Below are 15,216 nucleotides of genomic sequence, written 5' to 3'. Positions count from 1 at the left end.
GATCCAAACTATAAAAGTATAATAAATACATATTTAAACATATACAAAAATTATAGTAGAAGGCTTGAGTAAGAGTAGAGTTTTTAAAAGCTGTATTTTTGGTCATAACGTTTAAGAACAACATAAAAAGTTCTACATTTTAAGAGGGTACACAAAAATAAGCGATGTTTTATAAATTTATGCACTATAAGATATTTTTATAAATATTTAACTAGGTAAAGATTAAAAATTAAAAATTCAATACCAAGGCTTAGTAATTTGGTACAATATAATAATAAAGCAATAATTGTAAAATTTAGTAAATTTATATCAGTATCATTAGATGAAATTCATAACATAATATGTAAATTTAAAAAACGAACTAGTACTGATGAACTAGATATAAATATAATTAAAGAAACATGGGAAATAATAGGAACTAAATTAAATTATTTAATAAATAAAGCACTCTCCTTAGGAGAAATGCCTGAATATTTAAAGATTGCTACTATTGTACCTATACCTAAAATAAAAAATAGTAAAAAAGTTGAAGAAATGAGACCAATCAACATGCTACCGTGTATAGAAAAAATAATAGAAGAAGTAGTAATCAAACAATTAAAGGAATTTATTACTTCTCAAAACATAATATGTGAACAACAATCGGGATTCAGAGAAAAGCATTCGACTGAAACTGCATTACAAGTAGTGATAAATGATTGGCTGTTGGCTAAGGATACAAACAAAATCATTGGAGCAGTTTTCTTGGATTTCAAGAGAGCCTTCGAAACAATAGACAGAAAAATAATGTTTAAGAAATTGGAGAGTATAGGTATAAGTGATATAGTTTTAAGATGGTTTAATAATTACTTATATAAAAGAAAACAAAAAGTTAAAATAAATAATGTATATTCTGAAGAGAAATTAGTGTCTTATGGAGTACCACAAGGGTCTAAATTGGGACCATTGTTATTTGTTTTGTATATTAATAATATAGTTAATAACGTAAAAAAATGTAAAATTCATCTATTTGCGGATGACATATTAATGTATTGCATAGGTGATAACTTTAAAGAAATTGTAAATAATTTAAATAATGAATTAAGTATATTAGAAATATGGTTAAAGAATAATGTACTTAAATTTTATGAGAATAAAACTTAATGTATGCTTATTAATTATAAAAATGTGTTAGATGATAGTACCAAGATAGTAATAAATAACTCTAGTATAGAAATAGTGGATAATATAAAATATTTAGGAGTAATTGTTAATACAAAATTTAATTTTAAAGAACATTGTAATTACATATTAAAAATTTATTAGAAAAATAGGTTTATTATCTAGATTAAGAAATATATTAAGTATAAATACAAAAAAATAATTTACAATAGTATAGTATTGACCCATTTTAATTATTGTGCAACAATATTAAATATGTTAAATAAATTAGACAAACAAATGTTGCAAAAATTACAAAATAGGGCAATGAGAGTAATCTTAAATAAAAATAGATTAAATAGTTGTAAAAGTATGATTAATAGATTAGATTGGTTGAATGTTCAAGAAATATTAAGTATGAATGTTTTAATATTTAGAAATAAAGAAAATTTAAAGATAGATAAGTATAAGAAAACGAGTACGGCTAGGGGAGTTATGTACCAAGGTTTTGATTTATATAATAGTGCTCCAAGAATAATCCGAAGAAGCAAAAATATAACTGGTTTCATAAATGGAATTAAAAAACACCTTCGTACATAGAAATATAAATTATAATATTAAGTCTTATTAGTGTATATTTTTATTTTCTATTGTATATTTTTTATATATGTTTATATACTTAAAGTTGTTTGATGTAAAGATTAGCTATTAAGCTAAATAAATTATTAAATAAATAAATAAATAAATATGATAGGCTAATGGGACAATAACATCAGTTTGCTAAGTTCTTTCTCATGTCTTTTTTTCAAATATTAGGAAAATACCCAAATACTAGCCGCGGAGTCAATATTTTTGATATCTAGTGAAATCAATCTCGCTTATAATATCATCTATGTTTAAATATCTTACTTGAAAATATTTGTACTATTCATAAGCCGTTTGATTGGATATATAGTATACTTGATAAAAGCTTTTTTGTATTACCTTTTCAATTTTTAAGTAAAAAATCTAATACAAGATACTTGTAAATTTTATCATTATTAAAATAAAAAAAATAACAAGCGTGACAAAATGTTTCAACAAAATTTGACTGGCAAACACAAACTGAAATTTACACAATATCACCAACGTGATACAAACGATAAACTCCCGAAAATATCTCACAATAAATTAATTCGTTGTATCGGTGATTGAATCAAGAAAAGTAGTTGAAGGACAGCATAAAAATGTTTGATTATTAATTTTAAATGTAAATAGTATCCAATGGATAATTTCCAAAAGTTTTTTTTAGAGAATAAATATTTTGATTGAATGTTTTTTTGGTAATGTGTTATGATATATTTTTTATAACTATCTATATACTAGACAGAATTTAAATAGATATGAAAACGCGTCATCAAAGTTATAACTGTATAAAAGTTCTTCGTAGCGTTATCGCTGCCTGTCTATAGAGCAATTCTTGCAGTCGTACGAATCGGAAAAAAAGTTAAAATGGAAATTTACCTCGGAGTTTTCCTGTCGTCGGGAAAAATCTTTTTGACCAAGCGGACTATCTCTACACATACACATAGATATGAGCCTGTATATCCATTCGATAACTGCAACTTTCCGCACTGTCTATCGCTACTTATCTACCCATCTTTAACTTAAAGCGGAATTGCTGTTTGCCATCGCACAATGGCGAACAAATGCACCCACCGCCACCCCCTTCAGCGCGGGAGGTGGATGTGGGGAAGAAATGTGCAGTTTTACTATGTGGCATAAGTTATACTATGACGTCTTTCTCTCTTTGAGTTCGAAGAAGATTCAGCAAATGAACTAGCTTGTGCCGAGGAGAGCGACGTATGAAAGAAAACACATAAACAACGGCTTATAGACATACTTATACTTACAAACTCCTTTTATGATATTTATTTATGTTTTTAACTCGGAAATGAAATATTTTCAAGACGTGTGTTGTGCTGTTATCCTACTAAAAACATGTAATTGAAATATCAGTAAAATAATAAAATAGTCTGTTCTGTGGCTTTTTCAATTTACAATAAATGGTTGTTATCAATAAAAGTTTGCTTCTGAAAAGTATTAAAAAATATAAAATAAATAGCGAGGCTTTACCTCAATTATTTCACGGTTGCGGTACACATGCTAGATCGGCGTCTTTCCTTTTCACATACAATGAGAGCTTTTATTGCTTGCCTCTTCATATGTAGTGCAAATAGATTATAGCGCATGATGAAAACCCCTTTCAGAAGGATCCGAACCGCCGGTAAACAAGAAAGAAATGCAATCACTCCCACTCAACCGCCCGGCCGAAGTAAGGGATGAATAAACCCGACCCTTAAAGGTAGAAGTGTTTGGTTTTAATTACAGCACGCATGCTACCACAAAGTAAAATCTTGCTATGTAATAAATAACATTTGTTTGCTAGATGCAATCGTGACATGTATTTAAATACACTAATTAAAATCGGCTCGGGATTATAATGTAATTATACTTTAATTAAATAAAAAATGTATACATCTGAATATTATTTTCACAGCAAGATATTCTTAAATAGGTATTTAAGAATATTTTGGTACACGCAATAGAGTGCCGCCTCTTCGCTGGAAAGACGTATGAAAATTTAACGAATTCATTAATCAACGTTCTTAATTAAAGCAAAATTTTAAATTTGCATACAAATAGATTTTTCTCAGAGCTCTCCAAAGCAATGGCCGCGTGGAGCGAATTTAGCTTTATTATTTTTAATCATAATTATTATTTTTAAAACTAAAAGAATTTTTATTACAAACACAAAATTATCTAAAAAATTTCACATGCGTGACTTGATTAATTATGTGTTAAAAAGATTTTTATCACAGCAGTAATTTTCATTGAGATCAGAATTAGTAAATAAAATGTCGGGCTTATAAATTAAACTGAATTGACTCTTCTTTTAACAATAAATAAAAGGTTAAAAGAAAAGTGGTTCAATTGATGAACCCGACTCATGCTATTTAACCCTATGAGCGAAATCACCGTACAGATACGGTGGTTGATCTTTCACTATTTTGAGGTATTTAAAGTAGTTATATATTTACATATATAACTAAGGAAATAAATTAAAAACATTATATTAAAATAATATTTTTTGATTGATTTAATGAAAATAATTCATATAGAATATAATATTAATAAAATAAAAAGTATGAAATAAACTACCAAAACATAAATATTTTGTATTAATTTTTAAAAAAAATTTAAGAGCCTCTGTATTGACATAAAAAGTCACAAAAGTCAAATAATACATTAAAAAAAATTGTGAAATAATTTACCGAGAAAAGCGTTAAGATAAATCATTAAAACATACTAAAACAAAAAAGCAGTAAAATTAATCACAGCATTAAAACGTTAAAAATCACTAGTTTTTTTATAATTATATATAACTATGAAATAATAACTCACTCCTAGGTGTATACTAACAATTTAACAAATGTGTATAAATTAACTTACTATTCGAATCGGGTTTATCATAAAAAGTCATATCGGCTTGTAATAAAGCGTTTTAATCGTTTAAGCAAAAATGGGTTACATTGTTAAAATGGAACACCACCGTGAGAAAACTTTAAGTACATGCTATAAATCAATCTGGCGACATAAAAAAAATAACGCGTGCATTTTGGTTCACCTTCTAAACGACTGTTCGTTATCTGTTATATAATTAATACATATATTATAAACTATCTACATTTTTTACCTTAAAAATAAATTATATTAGAAGCTGCAATTTTATATGCTTAGTTTAATTAGATACATATGTACCCAATAAAACTACAACCCTAGCGAAAATTTTAAATAAGAAGCTAAGCAACTGCTCCATGGCTTATCCGCAACACGTTGTATATAACATGACTAGAAAAAAAATCCCATTAACAAACACTTAAGCTCGAGATAATTAAATTTTATAAAATATATTATATCAAACTTTTAATAAAAATAAATTAAAATAATTTGATGTTAATATTATAAAAATAATTATTTAAAAAAATCTTTTCGCGTATCCCATTCACAAAATGTAGTGAAAACTCACACTCGTTCAAGTCACCACTCACACAGCACGAGTAAAACAATTATGTAATATTTACACAAAGTTTTAATTGCAAAACAAATTTCGTTCACCGTAAAGCAAAATTTCTACCATTTCCTATTCCCCGGCTTTGGGGATTCTCGCCGAGTTCGCAAAGGTTTCGACCCACAATGGCTCACGTCTGCACTCAGACAAAGACCTCTTTGGGCGTAAGCCGTTTTCGATCAGCCGATACCCTCAAAGGGCCGATGCACCCCAGTCTCGGGAACTTTGTCAACGTCTCCTGTTTGTCTACGGGCCCTATTAATACAGCACGTGCCGCGAATTTATCGCGAATTCAGATTCCGTCGACCTATCGTCGTAAAGTCCCCGGAATGCGTTAACACGTTTCCGTAGACGCTATTTCTCGTTTTTTTCGTTCTCTTTCAATGCTACCGCCGCTGCTTTATTGCCCTGTCGGTGGTGTTACGACAAATCCAATATCGTTGCACATATTGCGGTTTTTCGAATGTGGTTGTAGCAAGCGTGGTTCAATTACTAACATGAATTTGTTTGATTCTATTGTATTACATTATTGTCGAAAAATACTGTAATGTAAATATAATGCGATTGTGTGACAAATTTGTAGCTTAGACATATGTAGGATTAACTAACAGAAAGCATTGAGTAAAAATTTTGAATTATATTGTTTCCTACTTCCAAGCAAATAATTGTAATATATAATAGATAAAAATCTAATATTTTGAGCTCCCATTTCAGTCAATCCCTTACTAAGCTATTAGGTTTAAAATGTTGCTATCCATGTTAAATATATACCAAATAATTCTTTAAAATATCAGCTTTTAGTTTATTATTTTGCAAACAAAATACAATATTGAATAAAAGTGACAAAGCCTAAAAAATAAAACTACTATGAAGGCGTATATGTAGAAAATTTTTTGATGCAATAGATTTTTAGAATTTATTACAAATCATTGTTATTTGAGTTAACCATATATTTTTAAATTAAATTAAATCAGAATTGGTAACGTATATTTAAATTTTTATAATTTTTTTCTGACTTATTAGTTTGCTGTTGCAGATCAAGAATCAGCAGAATTTCGAGGTCGGTTGACGAGAACATAAATCACTCGTCGATCAACCGGTTATAGAAAATGTAATTTTGTAACGCTTTTGACGTACTATATACAGAAAGACCGTATTTTTCTCACAATTTTTCTTACATAATATTTGACTAATTAATTATAGGATTTAATTTTTTTCTAGGTATGAGCATTTCGGTTCAGATTTTTTTGGTAATGACTAGTGTGTTTTTTTAATTTACCTAAAGAAGATATTAATTTTGAACCCAGCCGCATTTGTGACACTTCTCTAATTAAGCACGAATTGGTAACAGGTGCACGCGTCGATGAAGGGTCAGTTTGTTGTGTATTATAATGTCTTTAAAATTATTACCCAAGTAATATTTCAGCCACTTGAGCAACAGTAGTTGCTATTCAATTAATAATTACTGACTATTTATTAAAACTACCGACAAAGTAACTGATCAAAGTCAATCAAAATTATGCATTTAATAAATACAGACCAATAAAAATAATAATATTAATAATAAAATTAGCGTCAAAATCGCAAAAAGTATTTTTAGTTCGTTTAAAAGCTAAAGAACTAATTTAAAAATACACTTAACTTTTATTATACTATGGTAGCAGAAACAATACCATTATGATAAAATACCAATATATTAAAGAAATCGTTTTTAATTAAAAAAAAAACTATTTCTTTAATATTTTAGATTTATATAATATATAATAATATGTTTAATAAAATTTATTTTTGCAATATTAACTTCAAAAGCTTATATTTATATTTATAATATAAATAGTATTATACTAATTAAAAAAAATAGATTATGAATTTAAAATCATATTCTACATCTTATTTAATTAAAAAAAGATTATTTATTAGAATTGTTTCATTATTATTTTATTTAATTAAATCTTAAAGAAATATTTATATATTAAATTAAATATTGTAAATACATTTTATTTATTTGGTTTTATAAATTATTTTAATAATATTATAAATTTTAGGATTTAAGATTGGAAAAATGTATAAGAGCTTTCAATACATTTTTCACTCTGTAAAAAATCAAAATAAATCTAACCATAATTTGCTTAATTTTATAATTATATGTTTAACATGTTCCCAAACATTGCACGTTTAAAATGAGTTATGAATTTTAAGCTCAAAGGATTTGAATCAATAACAAACATATTTTTGATTAATAATATTTAGTGGTCGAAAAATTTACTTTGAAACCCAAGACTATGCTGTGCTAAATCAAAAAGAAGCATTTTGTGCGACACTAACAATTCAGTTGACGATACCTAATACTATTTTCATGATTAAAAACGTACCTTATGTTAAAACGAATCAGTACAAAAACGCTGTAAGTCTTTAAATAAAACCATTAATAATTTAGAGTTTGATTAAATACATATTGTATTAAAAATAGTCTTTATTAAGTAAGGATATATGCATTTGAACACAATATTACACAATAAACCCTTTAAAGCATATATGGTAATAAATACAAGTTTTTTTTTCATTAAAAATATTTAAAATTTAATGAAATTGCAATAACAGTAAAAATTAGTATTTTTACTAAGGGTAATAACCATTTTTAATTAATAATGTTTTACTGTATATATCTGCGTTATTCACAAAGTTCATATGGTTTATATAAAAAAAATGCTTTAAATATCTACAGCGTCGAAAGAAAAAGAATACAATCGGCAAATATATGATTTAGATAGCTGATAATGTGTTGTACTTTCTTAGTTTTTTTGCTAATTTATAAAAAATATTTTAAAATAATATTTATAAGTACACAAAGGTTCAATTTATTATTGCATATTTAACACGTGTCTTGCATAACTGCAACCTATTCAAAGATATGCTTATAAATAGAATATTTGTTTAAAATAAGAGTCTAAGCATTTTATATTTACTGCTATTTTAGCTGAAATAATTATTTATTTTACTAATTTATTACTATGTTAGGGTTTAGTTGTAATATATAGAAAACATACCGAGACTGAATTAATCGATATAGTTTTACATCACCGGCAAATAACGAAACATTAACAGCAAGCAAACATTATTAATTTCATTTATAAATAAATTGAATCAAATAAATTTAAGATACAACCCTTATGGTAGATCACTATTAGCTGTTAAATATTCATTTTTATATTTAATTTCACATGCTTCAAATTACTTAAGTCTAATTGAGTATGCTACCACTGACATTGAATACTTTGCGTTTTACTAAATACCTTGATGTGACACATATTTTTGAATTGGCATAATTACTTGTTTCAATTCAGTCACAATTCTGTCTAAAACTAAAGACTGAAATTACTTGCATACAGTTGAAAATATTCTGATAGGTCTATAGTACGCAGTTTTAAGTTTATTAAGAATTAATAATTAATGAAATAAATAATTGCAATAAATTTCATATTTAATATGCCAGTATATAATCGCCTCGTCTTGAACCTTCCAGGAATCTTATACAAATAGTCTTAGATTCCTAAAAGGACTATATTAAAATATTTCATATTAATAATTACTCGACAAAAGGCAATCATTAATGACCAATCGTTTCCAAAAAAATATACCTTTCGATAATTATAATTAATTTTTTCAGTAAATTAAGTTTAACACTAAACCATTGTTTATGAGGAACCGCCCTTACAATTAAAAAAATAACGTTCGAATAGAACACTGTCGAACAAATATTTTTACCATCTTACAGTTACAGTCCGGTCATAACTCACCCCTTCCTATTATTATCAAATTTCAACCCACGCCCCAATTGGCGAGCGTCTTTACTAGAAAGGCGCCTGCAAAACAAGCGAGCGAGCCAACATTTTTGCAATTTTAGTTTTGAGATATGCCGCAATACAAAAATCCTTTCATTGCCGAACTCGGCGGCGGACAATTAAATTTCGGGGTGGCGTGCGTTCGAACAGGGCCGGATTTGGGGGGAATGGAGGAGCAGGGCATTTAAATTCGATTCGAGCGCATTGTTTGGAAATATGCTACGAAATAGGTCGCGCTGTGTGTTTCGAAGATTTAAAACGAGCAAAGTGGGATTGTATACAGGGGGTGTCTCGTAATGTCGCCGGTAAATGGCGCGTATCGGGTTTTGTATATAATTCACTCTATTTTTCCCGTAACGACGTTTCCACGAGTCATCTATTTTTAGGAAGGGCGTCGATGTGGATTTTGGATTCGAACGCCTCCTGGGAACCTTTGCCCTTTCGATGCAGCCCTGCTACGTTATTCTTATATTATTGCCCTATCGAGACGGTTTTTGACCGTCTCAATTATTGGCTTGGTATAAAGTGAGCAATATCGAATAGCTGCCATGTTTGCTATGTATTCAATCTATTTTTAACCTTTTGATGTAATACTATCATGTATAAGTATTATTTTATTATGTTGGTACATTAAGGCATAATTCAATGGAAAATATATTCAGATATTCAGAGCAAGTTCGTAACACAATAGAAGATTAACGACACAGAAACTTTTTACACAGCCGACGAGACGACCGTAAAAGATGTAATTGCACGAATAATTGCACGCCAAACATAAAAAAGTAACCCATCAGCTGTAAACTCTTTGAGGATTAGTGATCCTTATGATAAGAAGGCGTCGTGTATTATATGAATCTTATTTAATGATAATAAAAATATTTTTTTTTACAAAAAAACTGTTATTTGAAAAGTTTTGAAATAAATTATTAAAACACACTAATAAAAAAAGTAGTGAAATGAAGCCAAGCAGTAAAACGATGAGAATCACTGATAATTTACTATAAATACAATATAAATAAATAACAACAGAAATAATTTTGGAAAAATACGTAAAATTAACTCACTCTCAGCTATATACTAACAAATTAAAAAATGTGTTTAAATTTGTAAATTCGCAATGGCGGCAAGCTTTTTAGAGCAAAGATAAAATTAAAGCTGAAGTCCTTATATTAGGGTCTACGTTTTGTGAAAATAATTATTTCTGTTTAATTCTGTTCATTTTAATTTTCTACATTTTAAAATAAGTACTTATGATTTTAAAAGATTTTTTAATTTATTTACGATTGGTTTAACACTTTGAGGAGTATCGCCGTACATGTACGGCGGTCGATTTATCACTGTTTTGAGGTACCCTAGATAGTTATATATATATATATATATAAACACATATATAACCGAAAAAATAATCAATAAGAAACATATATTTTTTTAATTTCAAATAATGTAAATGATTTCTACAGAAAATAATATCGATAAATTAAAGAGTACGAATTAAATGCAAATATTAAAATATATTTTAAACAACAAATATTGCAAGCCTTTAATATACAATAATTATGTAAAATAAATTAATGAAATTTAATATTAGAAAAATGGTAAAATAAATTATTAAAACATACTTATACAAAAAAGTAGTAAAATAAATTATAAAAATAAAATAAATTATAAAAATAAATTAAATCGCTTATTTTTTTTCTTTAATTTACTATAATTGCAATAAAATAATAATAAATAAATGACAACGGAAATAATTAGAAAGAAAAATACGTAAAATTAACTCACTCCTAGATGTATACTAACAAATTAACAAATGTGTCTAATTTAAATCATCAATAAAAAATTCCAGATAATTACACAAGAGTTGTGAATGTATTTTTCTCACACTGAAGGCATATATTATAACTGTACTCTTAGAAGAGAAAATAAAATATATAATCATAGGAAGAACTGTTTAAAGAATTATTTAAAAAAAATGAGTTATAAAAAACGCTTCTATCAAAGCTTCGGTTAGCTAAAGGCTATGAAAACTACCAGAAGTACGAATCCCTGAATATATGTTATCTTGATTTTTCCCTTTATTAATAACACTTTTATAATGTAAAAAAAAAACACAAGAGAACATGAACGATCCACTGCGAGTACTATCCTCTTCAGAAACCGTTTAAGCATCTCGAATGGTATCCAGTTCAGACCATCTGGGTAGGTAACCTTTAAAACCGGGTGTCGTGCGGAATTTTCAGTCAGTTCTCCGCTGCTATTTTGCATTCTGTTCCCATGTACGATTTCGCATTCCCCGCGTGTCGTCACATTGCTTCGAAAATGCATCGCATGCATGGTGCATCACACCGCCTAGCCTGGTAGTTCCTGATGCCGCTACTGCGATGCGACATGCTCATCCACTTCGGCTGAAAATCGTATTAAACAACGGCGACGGCACCCGACAAGATTCATACATTATGAAAATCGTGTTTGCTTCAGGTGAAAAGCAGCAAAATAACTCAGGATTTCCCCAGATCAGGTGATACGAAAAAATAAGATAACGATGGCAGACACTGGTGCGCCAAGTATACATTTGATACAAGTTTGCTGTAATAATGTATGGAAAAACCCCTTAATATTAATGATGCACTGCTAGGAAAATCTTTTCGAGCACATATAATACGCATACACCACTCTGCGATTATTTTATAACGCTTCACTTACTGACAACACAGTTCAAACGCAGCGATTTTATTAAAGCGTTACATAAGTAATGGTTTCCAAACATATTTCCTGTATTATAATATATTCCTTAAGTAAATTATTAAATTAAATCAGATCAGCGTGCAGCACTTTTTTAATGCTTAATAAATCTGTGTCAATAATATATTTTTCAATTTAAATATCGTCAAATTTATTTCATATGCCGTCCAGACGGCGGGCGCTGTCATGTACAGCTGGCATATTTGCGCGCGATCGAAAAATGTGCCAAATAATCGCAATTTTTAAATTGTCATATTATCAAAATTATGCTACTAATAATTATAAAAGTTTGTGTAGGAACTCACCAATACAATATCAGTGAAAACTTTTCGGTCGTAAATATTCAATTTACGCAAAATCTTTGTCGGCTTTTGCAAAATACCATAAGGCATAAAAATGATACATCAGAATACGAACACCACATCTGTGACTATCATAGAATTTGTCGCTATCGATTCTAGATAAGAATTCATTATGGTGTGACATTTATATAAACCGATCTAGGAAAATACATAAATATTCGAAACGATTTTTTTTACTAAAATCAAGTACCACTAATAATTTTTTAATTATTTAATTTTATATGAAAAAAATATATTAACGATATCTGTTAGAAGAATATACTTTCAAAAATATAATTAATCCCTTTTGGTGCTCTAAAACATTCAAAGATGACATTTGGAGTCTGTTGAAGTCCCCGATAAGCATGTAGTATTACAACTTGACCACGTGACCACGATGCAGCGCTCGACGTGCGTGTTAACCATAGGACGCCTACGCGCACACTGAAATTGAACCGAGCTACTCGTTTTATCTCAGTTTGCGAAAAACCCTATCATTATTTCTCTCACTCTCGTCACTTAACACGCGAGAGTGCAAAAGGTGAAGTATCTCACCGCTAGCGCTCGAAAGAGCAGCTCCGACTTCGGTTTTTTTGACGGTTTCTGGCCAAATTGACTAAATTACCTCCCGTTCTCGGTAACCTTGGACAACTTCCGAGAAATTTTAAACCGAACTCAACTAAAGTAAAACACTATATTCTCCGTCCTTGGCCAACCTTGGCCAGCTTCCAGAGAGTATAGTTCAGGTATAAAAGGTTTTTTCCTTTTGGAATTGAAAAAGTTTAGAGTTTAACCACCAACATTATATTTTTATTTGTTATTACATTCTAGTTATTAACAAAATTGTAAATATGAAAATGGTTATAAAGCAATAACATATAATCTATATAATGGTAGGTTTGTAGAGTTAATAATTTAATATTGAATTGAACGTTTTATAAAAATGCAGGCATAAGAAAGCATTAAAAAATTGTATTTATTTATAGACTATTATTCACACAAACATTGGTCACAAGGCGATTGCTCATACGAACGTCGCTCAAACAAATATTGCTAGCACGAAACATAATCCAAACGGCATTGCCGCTGACTAAAAATGTTTTAACAGCTTAACGTCCGTGGACTCGTTTATGAGTCTTGATAGAACATTGCATAGTAGCTTGAGTCCCGAGTCATGCGTTTTATTTTATTAAAAAAATAGTTTTACTCTACACGATAATAAGAGATGATAGTGTACTATTTGTACATAATATCAAATCAAAATAAATTAAATTGTTCTATAAATTTTTGTAAAACGACTCGTATTATACCATTACGTTGTAATGCAATGAGTCGTCGCCTTTTTCGGGCACGTGATTTTTTTAATAAATGTATGAATCAAAATAATATTTTATGTTACACTTATTGAACAGAAATAAACTTTAGGGTCAAAACTATTTGGCTAGGTAAACAAAAAAATCTATCTAATCAAAAGGAATTTAAACATCCGCGATTGATAGCACATCAATTAACAAAGTTTTTCTACCTGAAATTCTGTATATTATTGCAAAATTAAAAAGTAAAAACGTTACGATATATTTAGCTAAATTAGATAAGAACTTTTAAGAAATAGCATGCCTTAACTTACGAATATTTTTACTGGGTGATTGTTATTTTTATTTGTAGTTAATGATTCACAGATTATGAAACTAGGGGAAAAAGCAACCATTCGGATAAATTATCGCTGTATTAGCTTATTGCCATCATTAAGTAAAATATTTTAAAAACAAATATTATTGCGCTTAAAATAATCCCTGAGGAATAAAATCATGAACGAATATATATATATATTTTTCGTTCCAAATATTTTCTGTAAATTGAACATGGTTGCAATGGTTACAAACCAGTTATTTATAATTTAATAATATGTATGTTAAGATTCCGTTTAAAATATAATATTAATTGCACTCACCAAATTTTTCGGCGTTCTTTTTCTGCTTACAACTGTCACGGACACATTTATTTTTATCACTTCACTTATTAACCACACTATATCACTATTTATTTTTATTATGTGCACATTTTTATCAATTTAATATTTCTTGATACGTATAAAAACACTCAATATGAAGACGAATTTCACAGCTTCTGTAAATGTATGCTGTATAGTCCGTCCAAGATGTTAACGCTTATCAAGGGTGCGTGTACGCATGCATGCATACTTATACAGTCTTCCGCGAATTTATATACACGTTACCAGTGCTAAATTAGCGCTGTTTTAATGGTAGGGTGACCATACATTGGAAATTGAATTAAAAATTAAAATGTGTAATATTTTTATTTTAAATTATTGTCATGTTGTGTTATTTTGTAATCAATAGAACAATTCCTGTAATATTCTATTAGTATTTTTAAAAATAATATTTTAAACAGATATTCAATCTGGAGAGTGATTCCTAAACTGCTAGCATGTTTTTAAGTTTATTATGTATATAAATAAATAAAATAAGTAAGAAAGTGATATTTTACATTATCTTCAACAAATTAAATTATAATAGAAAAAAATAATTGAACGTTAAATTTCGCATGGTCACTCTATTATATTCTTTCACCAATACTGTAGCAATGAGCGTTCATATCTTGGACGGAATATACGTTTTCTTATTGCACGTACAGAACAAACACGACATTATCTTCTTACATATTTCTCACCGCTTTTTATTTTTATTGTCTGATGATTTTGCAGCTTATCAGAAAGCCTTTCTGGTGTCCCGACAGCACAGGCATGGCAAGATGTAGTAAAAACTGGTGAAATGTCATCAGAATCGATAGATTCCACTGAATTCTGCATTCACCCTGTAGCCTTACTCACAATTTTACTGTTACGATTCAAATTTTGATGGACACTGAACGAATAAAACAATGCGCATAGAAACCAATAAAACAACTACCGTTATTATCAATTCCATTGTTTTTTTTTAAAATATTAATCCATTTTAGATCAAGGTTTGATTTTTTACTTTGTGTACTGTTAATATTGATATTAAAGAACCTTCCTTAA

General features: G+C 28.5%; 1 protein-coding gene across 2 annotated transcripts in view; it reads right to left on the bottom strand.

The window, feature by feature from the left end:
• Positions 1-15,216, bottom strand: part of LOC148234885 (E3 ubiquitin-protein ligase mib1-like) — a 660,035-nt gene that overhangs the window by 379,239 nt on the left and 265,580 nt on the right. The window lies entirely within an intron of this gene.

Source organism: Plectrocnemia conspersa, unplaced genomic scaffold (assembly GCF_051122295.1).
Source record: "Plectrocnemia conspersa isolate PC_06_02 unplaced genomic scaffold, ASM5112229v1 ptg000005l, whole genome shotgun sequence".
NCBI classification, from domain to species: domain Eukaryota; kingdom Metazoa; phylum Arthropoda; class Insecta; order Trichoptera; family Polycentropodidae; genus Plectrocnemia; species Plectrocnemia conspersa.
The sequence above is the reverse complement of the archived record's forward strand: the minus strand, read 5'-3'. Positions and strand labels throughout refer to the sequence as shown.